Genomic DNA, 16,396 nt, shown 5'->3' with positions numbered 1-16,396 from the left:
GTATTATCCGAAATAATTTGTACATTTACATGTCTAGTTCATGCTGGTAAAATCTTATGGCTAAGCATGAAATTTAGTATCAGAATTTTCGAATTCCGAAATTTCTCTGGCAGGTTTTTTTCCTAGTTTTCATCTTTGTTATGCTGAAGTTTTGTTAGTTTCGCAACGGGTTGATAGAACAAATATGGATGATGATCGATCTCTGCCCTACCTCCTTTTACCTTCATCAAATTATGTCTCACCTCTCCAGAAAACAGGTGCTCAAACTAAACTCTTATCAAGAGATGGAATCACTTGCAGGCATCATTCCCTATCTTTAATTTAGTGAAGCTGACTTGTTTCAATCAGACTTGGAAATGAGATTGGCAAGTAATCAAGAATATGTGAACGTATAGCAATTTTTTGCAATTTATTGATATTTCCCTGCTTTGATTTTGTGAGCATCAGGTTTCTATGAAGACTTTAGGTTATTTATAAGTCTTGTTGATGTTGAAGGATTGCTTTGTTCTATTGACAAATGGATATTTGGCAGTAGAGAAGGATGTGAAAGAGGTAGATATTACTATAAACAGATGATGAAGGTTTACATTTTGCCTCACCTAATCTATACTGCATTGTTAACTACTTAGGCTAAATGGCTTTAGGTTTGAGAAGCCACCTAATACATAGTTTCTGTTTTCTCAAAAAATTAGAACTAGTTAGAGTCAACATAAGTGAACCAATGGTGGAGAAGCTTACTAGGAATGTGTTTTGCTTGAAGAATTATATATATATATATATATTTTTTCACATTTATTGTGCTCCTTACTATAGGAAGCTTAAATAGTCCTTGAGGATAAAATATTGTCCGATTTGATATGTTTAGCTCTAATAAACTATATTAATAATCAAAGAGACGTTCATTTACAAAATGTCAAGTTAACAAAACATACATCCTCAATACTTTTTTTGCCCTATATTCACATACAATTCTCAGTCCTATTGGTGCTTATGGCTGTATGTCTCTGCTTCCCCTTTCCATTTGCTTTAATGTATTTCATATAAATTGATTAATTGTGCTCATCTGTTGAGGTTATGCTATTTCTATGAGAAGAAAGCCTTGACATCTTTTGTTTAGTACCACTATCCAAGAGAAAATTTCATTACTCTTTTTAAATTGCCTTCATTCCCTCAAGAGTTTAAGGAAATTTATGAAATGATAATGCATTTTGCTACCTTGATATTAATCTGTTGTTCTTGCAACTTTTTCTGTGATCTAAATTACTCTTGCATGAATGAAAGGCAGGATACGGAGTAAGCTATGATGCGTATGGTAGATATAGCATGCATGAATGATTGTGACAGTATGAAAAGTGTCCAAGGGTGGAGATGGACTGGGTTTTGCTTCCTCCACACAAGCTCCCCATCTTGCCCAGCCCCAAATTAAAGGAAACGAAAGGTGTACTAAAGAAAGGATAAGTGGTGTTTAGCGTATTGGGTAAGTTGGGCCAAAACCAAAGCCCAAATTGTAAGTAAAGGAAAGATCATCAGAGTTGGTGGAATAGCAACAAATGTTAACCCCATTTTCTCGCAAACTACTATTCAGATCTCTTTTATCTCTATTAGCTGCGCCTTCTCCTTTGACCATAAACTCAAAGATCCACCCAATTGTCTTGTATCATCTCGTGAGTTCTGTTGTTCTTTTGTGTTTTCTCTTTCTTTTCATGTTCCGTGATCTGCTCTCCGTTTGGTTTTTTTTTTGTTTTTTTTTTTTTTTTTTTTTTTTTTCAATCAAAGAAACTCATTGTTTGTTAATGTGAATATTGTGTGTGTTAATATCTTTATGCTCTCATTTTATTTTACTTGCTTTTATTTTTATTTTGTTGTTTTTTTTGATTCATGTAATTTGATTAGATTTTGTAACTCTTTTGTGTGTTATAATGTTTTAGAAATGTAATTAGTGGAACATTTTTTTTTTTTTTTTTTAAATTCTGTATTTTTATTATGAACGCTGCAATCTGGAACTTAGAATCTCTTGACCGCAATAGACCCTTGAGAGAGAGTTTAAATAGTTATTGATTCAACACTATTCTTCCTGATGATGCTAACTGGGTAAATGATTTTTAACGTGCTCCTTCTAACCTTGCCTTGTGAGTCATTTTGATGCTTGATTTCCAGACATGTATGGTGCCACATAGTTCTGTGCTACAAGTAAGGGGCTTTTAATTTGTTCACATGGGTGTAGTATACATGAGTGCTATATGGTAGTATCGCTCACCATAGAGTGAGCAATGTTTATCCACCCATATATTGGGCTAATGACATCACATTTTCTAAACAAATGGTGTAACTAAGTTTTGAATTGACATCAATGCATATTCAACAACTAATATTACATTTGAATATAAAATTATTCATCTTGGAAATGGCATATTTTAGAGGTAATTTCATGCTTCAAAGTGCATTAATTAATTGTCTACAACTTGTATTATTTAGAAAATGGCCATTTATCCTAAGCATAAAGAACAAATGTTTTCAAAAACTGTGTTGTAATCTGTGTGTATGAAAATATATTTTCTGCTTCACTTAAACAGTGCTGTTTGTGGGCTTTTTAAATCTTGGATTTTTTTATTTCTTTTTGGTCTATCCTTGTTGGAATGATTTTGTAATTTCTTTTTTCTTGTCACGGTGAACTAATTGATATATATTTGTTGAAATGGCTGGAGGAGAAGTTATCCACCAGCACCTAAGGGGGAAACTTCAGTCTCACTCTGCTGTAAGTGCAGTTCCTCCTTTATGTGTGTTGTGTTCTGGAAATCAACTGAAGTGTTTTAATTTATATTGTATCTCCTGATTGAATAATGAATGATATTGTGGTAAATGTTTGAGATTGTTTCCAACTTGAAGTAGTGCTTCTCATCATGTATGGGGGACAATGGCATTATTGATTGGACCTTTATACTTGCTGCTTGGTAGAATATATAATTAGTGGTTGGTTCTTACCAATGTTTTGCATGTGATCTTGCAGGTTACCCACTTAATCCTTTTTTTCTCTAAGAAATTTCATGAGAATGCTGGATCTGTGGTTATGAAGTCCCTAAAGACATTTGCACAATAGCATCTCTATGAAGCGGAGAATGGCTTGGCATGTCCAAACTATCCTGGCCTCATGAAGGCATTCTTAGTTCATAAGACCACTTCGTGGTTTATGCCTCCTTTTTAATTGTAAAATTCGTTGTTGAACTAACAAATTTAAGTTGACTTGTAAGTTCTAGTTATAACCTGTTGAGTTATCACTTTTTTTTCCCTAATATTTATTTACCATTAATTAAGTTATATATTTTCATGCTATCTCCAATATCAGGTTCACATCATGTTTGCCTTACTCTTTTGCTTAGTGACTGTAAGTGAGATGTTTTCTTTTATTCTACTAGTTTAATCGTTTTTTGAAAGCATTCTGGTTGGTGTTAAAAATTACATGGCACTACATGTACTATACTTGTAGCTGTTGTTACTCCACCTATGCGTGAAAGAGAAACATTCAATATATATATTTAGACAACAAGCTGGCTGTTCTGCATCATTTAAATTCAGAGGCAGCTTAGCTCTTCAAATTTATGTATTTAGAATCTTTCATCAGAGAAATGTGTTATTATCTGTTTCTTAGTTGCTAGTAATATTTAGTTTGACGGAACTACATGTTGTAATTTTTGCGATTTAATTTCAATGTTCGGATTCGGCGTGGTCATCAGGTTTACCAGCAGTATGTGCATCCTGCCATTCTATGTCACTAATATCATACCGTGATTTGGTGGGAGCTGCGTATACAGAAGAGGAAGAAAGGCAATGACATGAGATTGAGGTGGTTGATGGACCTAATGATGAGGGTGAGTTGTTACACGTCTTGGTAAATTCAGTGATCCTTTTTCCTCAGCCATATGCCTGAGCCAGCTGCTAGGTTTGCAAATGGAGGGGCATATCCTCCGATTTGAGTCTTATTACCAAAGCAATTATCTTCTGGGATTTAACAATAAAGCTGTAATTCCTATCCAGGAAAAATCTTACTCTTTTTCCTTCCAGGCTCGTCACATGGTCAGAATTATGTGTTTGCTCTTTTAACTGGTTACCGTGATCCTCCTGCTGTGTTACGGTAAATTCTGCTTCTAAGTCTCTTTAACTCCCTGCTTCTGTAATTGGCATGTGGCATTGAAGTTATGCTTTGTGGAATTCTCCATATCTTATCATAGGTATAGACATGGTTGACTGTAATGGTACAAGGGGAACCAAAAACATTTACCCCAGTAGGAGCTCCAGCGGGATTAAGTTATAAGCAAATTAGATCTTCAGTCATTGCTGCATCAGATTCTATTATTTGTTTTACTTGCCCAAAACACAAACGAAGAAATTGTATAAGCAAACGCTGGAAAAGAATAAGTATATGATAAGATTAGCATATACCATATCACAGCATATGTTACTGCAACTTGTATCTAAGCCAAAAATAATAATAATAATAATAATGAATCGGGTCAAAGAATTGGTCTCTGTTAGAAAACCACTGCTACGCTTGATTAGCGGTGCATCTTAAATTTTGATGAGATTCATAATAACCCTTGAACATTTATTTCTCCTTTCTACGATTTCTTAATCACTGTATTACTATATAGTACATATCCCAAGGTTTCATACTTATGATTCAAGTGCATCATTAGCCCCTACAGAAAAGACATATAAATCAACCTTTGAAACAATTTTGAACTTTCAATTGACAGGTGCTGAAATTTAGAACCTGCAAGATTCTTAAGACACTAACACCTGTGACATTTAAGTGAGTCCACAAAGAGCAAATTCGTTCATGCCCAAAAGGGCAAGGCGCGTTTATAGAATAAATACCAGCAAAAATAGAGAACTACAATAAATTATAAATTTTTATGCCTTAAAATTCCACAACATTTACTTCTGGCTCACTATGTTTTAATTTGGGAACTACTTCCAAACAATGTTTTAAAACCCGGCCCGGCCCGGCCGGTTCAACCGGTTAAACCGGGACCCGGCCAGTCAGTCGGGCCGGGTGAGCCTTAAAACCGGCAAAATTACTCTGCCCAGTTTGACCCGCGGTTGGACCGGGGTACTGTAGCACCCACCGGTCCAACCAGTGACTTTCATAAAAACCGGGTCATGCGCTTTAATTCAAAATTTAAAAAATAAAAGTATTAAATTTAATAAATACTAAAACAGTAAACACTTGACTTAAATAGTATAACATTTCCCCCCATTTTAACTTAAACAGTATAACATTTTCCCCCATTTTGACATTTTCACGCTACTTCTTCAGTTCTTCCTTCTCTTTCGTCTGAAAAGTGAAAACCATTTTGCATTTTGCATTTTCATCATCCACGAGTCTCCCCTTCACCAGTTCACCTTCAAATCTCGTCGCATTAGCCTTCACCGTCAACTGTATAGCTCGTCGTCAGCTGGGCTGCTGGGGTACCGCGCGATCTGTTTCAGTCCTCTCTTCACCGCCGATCTGCTCTGTTCTTCCGTCACTGTCGATCAGGAAGCTACACCGTCGTTGTCATCTTCTTCTTGCTCAGGAAGGGACGAACTGTGGGCAGTCGCGTTCTCTTCTTCTCTTCTGCAATCTGCAGTTCTGCTCTGTTCAGTCTTCACAGTGTTCAACTGTTCATCCGTCGCCGTCGAGCTCCACGAAACAAAGACATATCTCTGTGCCTCAAGAGTCGCTCAAACAAAGAAGAAATCTCAGGAGTTTCAGCTTCAAAGGCCATGGCAGCAAGCGAAAGATCAAGAGAAGTGAAGAAAGCGGGGAGAGAAATCTGAATAATTATAATGGAATTGTGGGAGAGAATTGGAAAGGAGATATAAGGTAGCCCACGGGAAGAGAGGAAGGTTTGTGGAAAGATCGGAATACCGAGTGATAAGTTTTATTTTTATTTTTTTAAAATTTCAATTTGTGGGTCCACGGATACCCGCGGATAGTACTGGTCCATCCACAAAAGTTACGAACGGATCGGGTACAGGTCAGAGGATCAAAATATGTGTTATCTGTATCCGTCGTTGGGTGCAAGTAGCCGTTGACCCGCAGGTACACCGCCCCATTTGTCAGGTCTAACTACTGCCATCCTCTCTAAACCCAATTTTTTTTGTTATCCACTATAAATAGGGATTATAACTCTCATTTGGATCAAACCCATCTTTTCATCTTTACCCACTCCAAGAAATGAACCAACTTCATGCCAAATTCCTTGTAGAAAATTGTCGATCAGGAGCTCTTTACTTGTTTGATTGAAGGTATGTGTGTGTGGAGTCAACACTTATCTTCCCTGTTTACACAATCCGTCAATTACTTTAATTGATGGATTGTGTAATTGACGGATTGTGTAAAACATGAAAGATAAGAGTTCTTTGTAAATGAAGAATCGGGTGTTATTGTAGGCCAAAATCAAGTGCCTTCCATTGAGAATCAAGTGTGGGACGGAGCTGTAGCCTCAAATTCCATTCTTCCAGAGAGCAGTAGAGGTCTTCACTTTACTGACTCAACAGATTAATGGTAAGACGCCTCTCTTACTTCTTCCATCTCTTAATCTTCACTCTTTAATAACTCAACCGATTTACTGGCGAGACGCCTTCTTACTACTTCCTCTTCACTTTACTTCATTGTTTTCTAACTTATACGATTTTTGTCTCTTTACATATAATTTTCTGTTCTTTGATGTATTATTTTAAGTAAGAATTCTTCTCCTCGTATGAGATCTTTAATCATAGCCTTTTTTCTCTTCTTGGAAGTTCGTTATTTTGTTGTTTGATTTAGGTTTTGATGGTATTATCCGAAATAATTTGGTACATTTACATGTATAGTCATGCTGGTAAAATCTTATGGTAAGCATGAAATTTAGTATCAGAATTTTCGAATTCCAAGAAGAATTTTCTTGGCAGGTTGTTTCTAGTTTTCATCTTTGTTATGCTGAACGTTTTGTTAAAAGTTTGCAACAGGTTGGATAGAAACAAATATGGATGATGATCGGATCTCTGCCCTACTTCCTTTACCATTCATCAAATTATGTCTCACCTCTCCAGAAAACAGGTTGCTCAAACTAAACTCTTAAAAAGGATGGAATCACTTGCAGGCATCATTCCTATCTTTAATTTTAGTGAAGCTGACTTGTTTCAATCAGACTTGGAAATGAGATTGGCAAGTAATCAAGAATATTGTGAACCTATAGCAAATTTTTGCAATTTATTGATATTTCCCTGCTTTGATTTTGTGAGCATAGGTTTTCTATGAAGACATTTAGGTTATTATAAGTCTTTGATGTTGAAGGATTGCTTTGTTCTATTGACAAATGGATAATATTGGCAGTAGAGAAGGATGTGAAAGAGTTAGATATTACTATTAAAACAGATGATAAGAAGGTTTACATTTTGCCTCACCTAATCTATATGCTAAATTGTTAACTACTTAGGCACAATGGCTTTAAGTTGAGAAGCCACCTAATACAATAAGGTTCTGTTTTCCAAAAATTAGAAACTAGAGTAGAGTCAACATAAGTGAACCATGGTGGAGAAGCTTACACTGAATGTGTTTTGCTTGAAGAATTTATATATATATTTTTTTTTTCACATTTTATTGTGCTCCTACTATAGGAAGCTTAAATAGTCCTTGAGGATAAAAAATTGTCTGGAATTTGATATGTTTAGCTCTAATAAACTATATTAAAATCAAAGAGAAGTTCATTTACAAAATGTCAAGTTAACACAAAACACAATCCTCAATAGCTTTTTTTGCCCTATATCACATACAATTTCAGTCCTATTGGTGTGCTCATGGCTGTATGTCTTGCTTCTCCTTTCATTTGCTTTAAATGTTATTTCATATAAATTGATAATTGTGCTCATCTGTTGAGGTTATGCATTCTATGAGAAGAAAGCCTTGACATTTTTGTTGTTACCACTTCCAAGAGAAATTTCATTACTCCTTTTTAAAATTGAACTTTATTCCTCAAGAGTTTAAGGAAATTTATGAAATGATAATGCATTTTGCTACCTTGATATTAATCTGTAGTTCTTGCAACTTTTTCTTGTGATCTAAATTACTCTGCAATGATGAATGGCAGGTAATCGGAGTAAGCTGATGATGTGTATGGTAGATATATAGCATGCATGAATGATTGTGACAGATATGAAAAGTGTCAAGGGTGGAGATGGACTGGGTTTTGCATCTCCACACAAGCTCCCCATCTTGCCCAGCCCCAAATTAAAGGAAACGACAAAGGGTGTACTAAAAGAAAGGATCAGTTGTGTTAGCGGTATTGGGTGAGTTGGGCCAAAACCAAAGCCCAAATTGTAAGTAAAGGGAAAGACAATCAGAGTTGGTGGTAATAGCAACAAATGTTAACCCCATTTTCTCGCAAACTACACTCAGATCTTTATCTCATTAGCTGCGCCTTCCCTTTGACCATAAATCAAAGATCCACCAATTGTCTTGTATCATTTTTGTGAGTTCTGTTTGTTTCTTTGTGTTTTCTCTTCTTTTCATGTTCTGTGATCTGCTTCTCGTTTGGTTTTTTTTTTAATCAAAAGAAATCATTGTTTAGTTATGTGAATATGTGTGTGTTTAATATCTTTACGCTCTCATTTTATTTTACTTGCTTTTTTTTTTATTTTGTTGTTTTTATTGGATTCATGTAATTTGATTAGATTTTGTAACTCTTTTGTGTGTTATAATGTTTTAGAAATGTAATTAGTGGAACTCCTTTTTTTAAATTTGTATTTTATCATGAACGCTCAATCTGGAACTTAGAATCTTCTTGATGGCAATAGAACCCTTGAGAGAGAGTTTAGAATAGTTATTGATTCAAACATATTCTTCCTGATGATGCTAACTGGGTAAATTGATTTTAACGTGCTCCTATCTAACCTTGCCTTTTGAAGTCATTTGATACTTGATTTCCAGACACGTATGGTGCCACATAGTTCTGTGCTACAAAGTAGGGCTTTAATTTGTTCACATGGGTTGAGTATACATGTAGTGCTATATGGTAGTACGCTCACCATAGAGGAGCAATGTTTATCTACCCACTATATTGGGGTAATGACATCACATTTTTTAAACAAATTGTGTAACTAAGTTTTGAATTGACGATCAATGCATATTCAACAACTAATATTACTTGGAATATAAAATAATCATCTTGGAAATGGCATATTTTAGAGGTAATTTCATGCATTCAAAGTGCATTATTTAATTGTCTACAACTTGTATTATTTTAGAAATGGCCATTTATCCTAAGCATAAAAGAACAAATGGTTAAAAACTGTGTGTGTAATCTGTGTATGAAAATATATTTTCTGCTTCACTTAATACAGTGCTGCGTTTGAGCTTCTTTAAATCTTGGATTTTTTATTCTTTTTGTCTATCCTTGTTGGAATGATTTTGTAATTTTCTTTTTTTGTCACGCGTGAACTAATTGAATATATTTGTGTGAAATGGCTGGAGGAGAAGTATCCACCGCACCTAAGGAGGGGAAACTTCAGTCTCACCTGCTGTAAGGGCAGTCCTCCTTTATGTGTGTTGTGTCTGGAAATCAACTGAAGTGTTTTAATTTAGATTGTATCTCCGGATTGAATAATGAATGATATTGTGGTAAAAGTTTGAGATGTTTCCAACTTTAAGTAGTGCTTCTCAATCATGTATGGGGGACAATGGCATTATTTGATTGGACCTTTAACTTTGCTGCTTGGTAGAATATATAATTAGTGGTTGGTTCTATACCTAATAGTTTGTGCATGTGATCTTGCAGGGGTTACCCACTTTATCCTTTTTTCTTCTAAGAAATTTCATGAAGATGCTGGATCTGTGGGTATGAAGTCCTAAAGACATTTGCAACAATAGCATCTGCTGATGAAGCTGAGAATGGCTTGGCATGTCCAAAACTATCCTGGCTATGAAGGCATTCTTAGTTCATAAGACCATGCTCGTGAGTTTATGGCCTCCTTTTTTAATTGTAAAATCGTGTTGAACTAGCAAAATAAGTTGACTTGTAAAGTTCTAGTTTAATGAACCTGAGTATCACTTTTTTTTCCCTAATATTTATATTTACCATTAATTAGTTATATATTTTCATGCTATTCCAATATCAGGGTTCACGTAATAAGTGAGAATGTTTTCTTTTTCTACTAGTTTAATCGTTTTTTGAAAGACATTCTGGTGGTGTTAAAAAATTACATGGCACTACATGTACTATACTTGTGCTGTTGTTACCCACCTATGCGTGAAAGAGAAACATTCAATATATTTTTAGACAACAAGCGGCTGTTCTGCATCATTTAATTCAGAGGCAGCTTAGCTCTTCAAATTTATGTATTTAGATCTTTCATCGAGAAATTGTGATAATTATGTTCTTAGTTGCGTAATATTTAGTTGACGGACACATGTTGTAATTTTGCAATTTAATTTCAATGTTCAGGATTCGGCGTGGTCCAGGTTTACCAGCAAGTATGTGCATCCTGCCTTCTATGTCACTAATATCATACCGTGATTTGGTGGGAGCTGCGTATACAGAAGAGGAAAGAAAGGCAATAACAACGAGATGAGGTGGTTGATGGACCTAATGTGAGGGTGAGATGTTTAAGTCTTGGTAAATTCAGTGATCCTTTTCCTCGCGCATATGCCAATGAGCCAGCTGCTAGGTTTGCAAATGGAGGGGCATATCCTCCAGATTTGAGTCTTATTACCAAAGCAATTACTATCTTCTGGGATTTAACAAATAAAAGCTGTAATTTCTATCCAGGAAAAATCTTACTCTTTTTCTTCCAGCTCGTCACAATGGTCAGAGATTATGTGTTTGCTTTTAACTGGTTACCGTGATCCTCCTGCTGGTGTTACGGTAAATTCTGCTTCTAAGTCTCTTTAACTCCCTGCGTCTGTAATTGGCATGGGCATTGTAGTTATGCTTTGTGGAATTCTCCATATCTATCATAAGTATAGACATGTGTTGACTGTAATGTACAAGGGGAACCAAAAACATTACCCAGTAGGAGCATCCAGCGGGATTAAGTTATAAGCAATTAAGATCTTGCACTTACATTTTCCAGAATAGTAAATTTTGTAAAAGTATAGCATAGGAAACTGCAAATACCAATTTTCTATTTATCATGTATCAAATAATGTATTCAAAACAGTAGATTATTGTGCAGTACATCTGATAGAATGTAATATAAAATTAACCCAAAAAAAAAAAAAAAAACAACTTGTCCATTTGAAGACAACATTCAATTAAACAAAGCTTCACAACCAGAAGGCAAAACAATTGCAGAAAATGCAGCATACTAGCTGCATGAACAGAAAAGAACAAACTATAGAAACTGCATAAAATGCAGTACTCTCCCACTGCAGGTTTCTTCTGCAACCTTTCTGCAGTTTTCTTCTGCAATTTCCCGGTAAAAAATGCATTTTTCTGCTGCTGCTTCTCCAACATGCCCCAGCATCACTCCCAGCAAACACAACACTGCAGCAACAAGAATCTTCAAAAAATTCCCCTGAATCACACCAGCAAACTATTGTTGATTAAACGATGCATCCAACTTTGAGAATTCAAATAGTGATATTAATGATTAGAACAAAGTAGGTGTAGAAGTCCACAATTCCACCTCAAAATTCTATAAACTCTGAATGTCCTACACTGAAATGGTTCTACTTATATATAAAGGCTTTCACAACCATAATGAAATTCACATCTTGAAATATACAAATGACATGTGAATAAAATAGCTTATATAATGTTTGTGATATAATCTGATTAACAAGGGTAATTCCATAATATTTTATTGTTATCCCGTACTACAAATTTTGAAAAGAAAAACAGTTTATTGAGATAAAGTACTGTTAAAACAAAATTCAGAAACCAGAAGCAACCCAATTAAAGAAAAAAAATCAAAGGTTTGAATTTTTTCCATCCAACACAGGCTTGTCCTCTTCAGTGGAAGAGAATGCTTGATTGAAAGATAGTTGAGCTCGGTGGTGGTCGCCGTTGCAGATGGCTGGACATTACCACAAACAGTTAGCAAGCAATCAAAATCCAATACTAAAATACACAAACAAAACCTTTGACATCATCTACCCTTCATCCACACATTAACACAAACAGTTAACATGTAGTCTCTTCAATTGCCATATGTCCACGGAATAAACCCATTTTGCAAACGAAGCCAAATTTCAATAAACCAAACATCATTGCTGAGAAAGTTTCATTCATGAAAGATTCTTCAACTAAAGCCGCGGCCACGCCCATTGAAACCAACAGGAAAGAAAGAAAAGAACAAGACAAGGAAAATGAGTGCAAACAAATCGGCCACTCACCTAACTGCTGCTTGTCTTCACCACAGTCATTCACCTTCGCCTATTCTGAATGGCTCAAAATGTGACTTATTTTTGGATTCGTGGCAGTGGTTGAGATTGGAAGGTGGTGGCTAAGGTATTTCAAAATTGAAATTAGACATGGAAAATTTTTAGGGTTCAAATGATTAAGGAAACATAAAATGAATTGTTTTTTTTTTTTTTTTGAAATTCCCAATAAATTTCGAATTTGGAAAAAAAAATTTAATTTTGGGCGCTGAATGACTGGTAATTGGATGACGTGATAATTAGGTGGCATTTGCCCCGTGGCTGCCACACAAAGGAGTAAGAGAAGGAAGTAAAAAACAGGGAGAATTACTCATCAAACAAATCGAAAGGAAGTGTACCTACTATTAGACCTGGCAAACGGGCGGGTTGGGCGGGTATGATTCGGGTAAAAACGGGTCACGGGTGGAACAGGTCGCGGGTTCACGGGTAAAAAAATCTCACGGGTCGACTTTTCATGATTCATACCCGCCCGTGCAGGTACGGGTCACCCGTGAAAATTGATTTTTCTGTAATCTGCTTCAAATCACAGTCTCTCTCTCTTTCTCTCCCACTTGGGGAAGAAGAGACATCAGCAGACTCAGAATCTGCTGCAAGAGAAGTTTGATTCTGAGTTTGATTAGATTCAGGATCGAAATCCCCACTTCTCCTACCACTATTAAAAGAAAAGCTGACCCAAACCTCTCTCCTTTGCTCATCTCTCTTGTAACCAATTTCTTCTTCATCAACAGGCATCTTGTATCTACAAACAAGACACGACCTATGAATCCCAAGCCACTTCTCTATACACTTAGCGTGAAACCTATGCTTACATGGCATCTCTTTCCCCATCTCACCAACCTCATACTCTTCTAAACTCACTACACACTTACCCACTTCCCCTTCTTTTTCATCTTCACTATCACCAATCTCGAAACTCCGCAGAGCCTCCACAGACGCCTTGGAAGCTGGCGATTGACCATCTTTGGATACTAAGTTCCTCATCAAAGAATCCAAACTTGACGTTCCTTCAATCACCACCATTCCTTGAGTCAAAGGGTTAATTAGAATAATTCTCCCACTTGAATTTGTAGTTGTTTCTTGATCTGTGTGTTTAGGATTACTCTCTCTCTCTCGTGGAGATGTTACCCGTGAAACCCAAAATAAAGGGAAGAAACAAAGACATATCTCTGTGCCTCAAGAGTCGCTCAAACAAAGAAGAAATCTCAGGAGTTTCAGCTTCAAAGGCCATGGCAGCAAGCGAAAGATCAGAGAAGTGAAGAAAGCGTGGAGAGAAATCTGAATAAGTGAATAATGGAATTGTGGGGAGAGAATTGGAAAGGAGATATAAGGTAGCCCACGGGAAGAGAGGAAGGTTGTGGAAAGATCTGGAATACCGAGTGATAAGTTTTATTTTTATTTTTTTAAAATTTCAAATTTGTGGGTCCACGGATACCCGCGGATAGTACCTGGTCCATCCACAAAAGTTACGAACGGATCGGGTACAGGTCAGACGGATCAAAATATGTGTTATCTGTATCCGTCCGTTGGGTGCAAGTAGCCGTTGACCCGCAGGTACACCCGCCCATTTGTCAGGTCTACCTACTGCCATCCTTCTCTAAACCCTAATTTTTTTCTGTTATCCACTATAAATAGGATTATAACTCTCATTTCGGATCAAACCCATCTTTTCATCTTTACCCACTCCAAGAATGAACCAACTTCACTTGCCAAATTCCTTGTAGAAAATTGTCGATCAGGAGCTCTTTACTTGTTTGATTGAAGGTATGTGTGTGTGGATGTCAACACTTATCTTCCCTGTTTACACAATCCGTCAATTACTTTAATTGATGGATTGTGTAATTGACGGATTGTGTAAAACATGAAAGATAAGAGTTCTTTAAATGAAGAATCGGGTTATTTGTAGGCCAAATCAAGTGCCTTCCATTTGAGAATCAAGTGCTGGGACGGAGCTGTAGCCTCAAATTCCATTCTTCCAGAGAGCAGTAGAGGTCTTTCACTCTTTACTGACTCAACAGATTTACTGGTAAGACGCCTTCTTACTTTTCATCTCTTAATCTTTCACTCTTAATAACTCAACCGATTTACTGGCGAGACGCCTTCTTACTACTTCCTCTTCACTTTACTTCATTGTTTTTCTAACTTATACGATTTTTGTCTCTTACATATAATTTTCTGTTTTGATGTATTATATTTAAGTAAGAATTCTTTCCCTGTATGAGATCTTAAATCATACCATTTTTCTTCTTCTTGGAAGTTCGTTATTTTGTTGTTTGATTTAGGTTTTGATGGTATTATCCGAAATAATTTGGTACATTTACATGTATAGTTCATGCTGGGAAAATCTTATGGCTAAGCATGAAATTTAGTATCAGAATTTTCGAATTCCAAGAAGAATTTTCTTGGCAGGTTGTTTCCTAGTTTTCATCTTTGTTATGCTGAAGTTTTGTTAAAAGTTTAGCAACAGGTTGGATAGAAACAAATATGGATGATGATCGGATCTCGCCCTACTTCCTTTTACCATTCATCAAATTATGTCTCACCTCTCCAGAAAACAGGTAGCTCAAACTAAACTCTTTAAAAGAGATGGAATCACTTGCAGGCATCATTCCTATCTTTAATTTTAGTGAAGCTGACTTGTTTCAATCAGACTTGGAAATGAGATTGGCAAGTAATCAAGAATATTGTGAACCTATGCAAATTTTTGCAATTTATTGATATTTCCCTGCTTTGATTTTGTGAGCATCAGGTTTCTATGAAGACATTTAGGTTATTTATAAGTCTTGTTGAGTTGAAGGATTGCTTTGTTCTATTGACAAATGGATAATATTGGCAGTAGAGAAGGATGTGAAAGAGTTAGATATTACTATTAAAACAGATGATAAGAAGGTTTACATTTTGCCCACCTAATCTATACTGCTAAATTGTAACTACTTAGGCTAAATGGCTTTTAGTTTGAGAAGCCCTAATACAATAAGGTTCTGTTTCTCAAAAAATTAGAACTAGCTAGAGTCAACAAAGTGAACCAATGGTGGAGAAGCTTACTATGAATGTGTTTTGCTTGAAGAATTATATAATATTTTTTTTTTCACATTTAGTGCTCCTTACTATAGGAAGCTTAAATAGTCTTGAGGATAAAATATTGTCTGGAATTTGATATGTTTAGCCTAATAAACTATATTAATAATCAAAGAGACGTTCATTTACAAAATGTCAAGGTAACAAAACATACAATCCTCAATAGCTTTTTTGCCCTATATTCACATACAATTCTCAGTCCTTATTGGTGTCATGGCTGTATGTCTCTGCTTCTCCTTTCCATTTGCTTTAAATGTTATTTCATATAAATTGATTAATTGTGCTCATCTGTTGAGGTTATGCATTTTATGAGAAGAAAGCCTTGACATTTTTGTTGGTACCACTTTCCAAGAGTAATTCATTACTCCTTTTTAAAATTGAACTTCATTCCTCAAGAGTTTAAGGAAATTTATGAAATGATAATGCATTTTGCTACCTTGATATTAATCTGTAGTTCTTGCAACTTTTTCTTGTGATCTAAAATACTCTTGCAATGAATGAATGGCAGGTAACGGAGTAAGCTGATGATGTGTATGGTAGATATATAGCATGCATGAATGATTGTGACAGATATGAAAAGTGTCGAAGGGTGGAGATGGACTGGGTTTTGCTTCTCCACACAAGCTCCCCATCTTGCCCAGCCCCAAATTAAAGGAAACGAAAGGGTGTACTAAAGAAAGGATCAGTGGTGTTTAGCGTATTGGGTGAGTTGGGCCAAAACCAAAGCCCAAAGTAAGTAAAGGGAAAGATCAATCAGGTTGGTGGTAATAGCAACAAATGTTAACCCCATTTTCTCGCAAACTACTACTCAGATCTCTTTATCTTATTAGCTGCGCCTTCCTTTGACCATAAACTCAAAGATCCACCCAATTGTCTTGTATCATTTTGTGAGTTCTGTTGTTCTTTTGTGTTTTCTCTTTC

The 16,396-nt window shown here is 35.9% G+C and overlaps 2 pseudogenes; one reads left to right on the top strand and one right to left on the bottom strand.

The window, feature by feature from the left end:
* Window positions 1-2,695: 2,695 nt before the first annotated feature.
* On the top strand, window positions 2,696-3,971 carry LOC116139657 (annotated as a pseudogene).
* Window positions 3,972-5,532: 1,561 nt separating this feature from the next.
* On the bottom strand, window positions 5,533-13,628 carry LOC116139656 (annotated as a pseudogene).
* Window positions 13,629-16,396: the final 2,768 nt, after the last annotated feature.

This window comes from Pistacia vera, unplaced genomic scaffold (assembly GCF_008641045.1).
Source record: "Pistacia vera cultivar Batoury unplaced genomic scaffold, PisVer_v2 Contig357, whole genome shotgun sequence".
Classification (NCBI taxonomy): Eukaryota; Viridiplantae; Streptophyta; class Magnoliopsida; order Sapindales; family Anacardiaceae; genus Pistacia; species Pistacia vera.
The sequence above is the reverse complement of the archived record's forward strand: the minus strand, read 5'-3'. Positions and strand labels throughout refer to the sequence as shown.